This window comes from Phalaenopsis equestris, unplaced genomic scaffold (assembly GCF_001263595.1).
Source record: "Phalaenopsis equestris unplaced genomic scaffold, ASM126359v1 Scaffold231587, whole genome shotgun sequence".
NCBI lineage: Eukaryota > Viridiplantae > Streptophyta > Magnoliopsida > Asparagales > Orchidaceae > Phalaenopsis > Phalaenopsis equestris.
In genome coordinates, this window is record NW_018249557.1 from 4,380 (window position 1) to 6,836 (window position 2,457).

Below are 2,457 nucleotides of genomic sequence, written 5' to 3' on the forward strand. Positions count from 1 at the left end.
TGAAAGACCCATGTTACCGATAAATGGACGATCCCTAAAAACTTATTACGCAACCTGATGTCACCTGCCTCCGCTTGCCTCTGCTTGCTTTGAAACTTTGAAATTTTGATTTTTTTAGGGTTATCTATACGCCCATATGTCTATGACCGGGTCCAAATTTTGTAATTAACCTCAATATAAGAATTTTGAGAAATATTTTTTTGAACTTTACACGTTCTCTTTTCCACTTTTGGATTTAAAAATGCCATTAAATTAAAACAAAACTCACACATAAAATGAGTAATCCTTTTCACCAAAGCAAACTAAAATTTACATTAATAAATACTCTGTTTTGTTCTTGTTCATGCCAAACTTCGGCCCACTGATCTTTTCTTTCTGTCATCTGCAGAAAAAATGTCAGGACAGAGGCTGATCTTTGCCTTCCAGGACGGCTGGAACCTCGCATTGAATGAAGACATGGTGCCACAAGGAGGTGTCATAGATTTTGACATGGATTTCAACTAGATTGAAATGGACTAGGACGGTCCTCTAATGGGCGTGGTAAGCAAGGAAGAAAAGAAAGGACTACCCTCACTGTTGAGGGTGACCACTCAGGACGACGCATCACATAAGGGTAAAAACGTGATGGTAGAACAAGATCCTATAGAGGGGCCCAGCCGACTGCCCTCCATGATAGCTACTACAGCGAGGGGCTTAATAGCTGCCCACAGTGCACAACTGTCAAATATCAAATACTCCACTCCGCAGAACACAATGCAGAAATGCGAGCCAAAAGAAACAAAGAGCCTTCTTCCGACAGGAGTGCAAGCGCCAAAGAAATGAAAACAGTTTTCTTACCCCCATTCCGGAGGGACATATCTACGATCCAAAGCTGAGAGAGACTTCTGTCAGCCTGCCTAGCCCACTATAAATGAAGAATCGGGATTTCTGACAGGATCAGTTGTACCCCCAGTCACAGATATCTTGTGCAGAGGTTGCCCGACATGCAATGTCGAGATACCAGCCAGGACATCAGTCACGGGCGCGTTTGTAGAGTGCTTATATTGCAATGTCCTACATCTACAGCGCTTCAGTACCTTAGAAGAGTACACTACCAGCACCAACGAGTCTCGGACTCCAGATTTTGTGGCAAACGTGCCATATGTCCCACTGGGGACAGATCGATGCGCACCATGGAGCCCAGGATCATACATCCCGCTTGAGGCTGAATCTCATATTCCAGATCGGTCAGCACCGGTTTGGACTCCCGCCGAGGCCCGGAGGAAAGAACGCCCCAGACAACTGCCAGCTACCGGTATGGTGGAATATTACAAAATAAGCAAGGTAAACAAGAGAGAATTTGAGTTCTATGAAGAAGTTCAAGGAAAGTTTATCAACATAATGGAAGGCCTGGAGTTATATACCAGAGTTTTCTCTGAAACTGATGAAAGAAGCATCCTCGATTGCATCTTTGATTTGAGAGATAGACGTCGAGCAGGCCTTCTCATGGAAAGAACGTACTCCGAGCCGAAGAAATGGATGCGGGGGAAATGAAGAATCACCATTCAGTGTGGGTGTTGCTACAATTTTACAAACGACAGACACGGAAATCCGCCTAGGATCCTCAGATACGACCAAGTGGATCTGTTACCCCCAATGATAAAGTGGATGATAAAGAGAATGGTCAAGTGGAATATCTTACCCACCACTTGCATTCCTAACAGTTGCATCATCAACATTTACGAAGAAGGTGACTGCATTCCTCCGCACATTGACCATCATGACTTTGTGAGGCCTTTCTGCACGGTCTCATTCATGAGTAAGAGCAATATTTTGTTTGGAAAAGAAATCGACGTAATCGGCCCTGGTGAATTCAGAGGAGCTGTGGAAATTCCTCTCCCAGTTGGTTCAGTACTTGTTCTCAAGGGCAACGGTGCAGACGTGGCCAAACACTGCATACTAGGAGTACGACACCGTAGGGTGTCGGTGACCTTCCGCAGGATGGATAACAGTAAGATACCATATGGATTCCAGCAAGACCCGGAGTTGGAAGAACTGTTTCCTTACGAGCTATGAGAAGGTTGTATCTCTGAATACATGTGAAGGGAGCTCTAATCCTGGAGCATGACTCAGAAGGTCTGCTTGATCAGAGCTTGATATACCAAGCACAGAGGATTCACTTGCTTTCTTTTAACAAGCATGACATGTATTTGACGTAATCAATCTATGATGTACTCATATCTTGAGAAGACTCTCAATGCATTACAGTGCATATTACATGATGTACTCTTTTTGAGGCATTACCCTATGTTTGATCTATTGCATTCTTATTGAAGTAGATTAATGGAAATTTCTCTCGTGTTGTGCCTTTTTGTCAATTGCCTTTTTGTGCGATGGATGAAAGCTGGTGAGTTCTAATGAACAAAGAACGAAATGACAAAATTTCTAATAAAAAACAAATAAAAGATAATTGTAATA

At 43.2% G+C, this 2,457-nt stretch overlaps 1 pseudogene; it reads left to right on the forward strand.

Annotated features, from left to right (window-relative positions):
* The first annotated feature begins 1,353 nt into the window (after positions 1-1,353).
* On the forward strand, positions 1,354-2,031 carry LOC110038153 (annotated as a pseudogene).
* Positions 2,032-2,457: the final 426 nt, after the last annotated feature.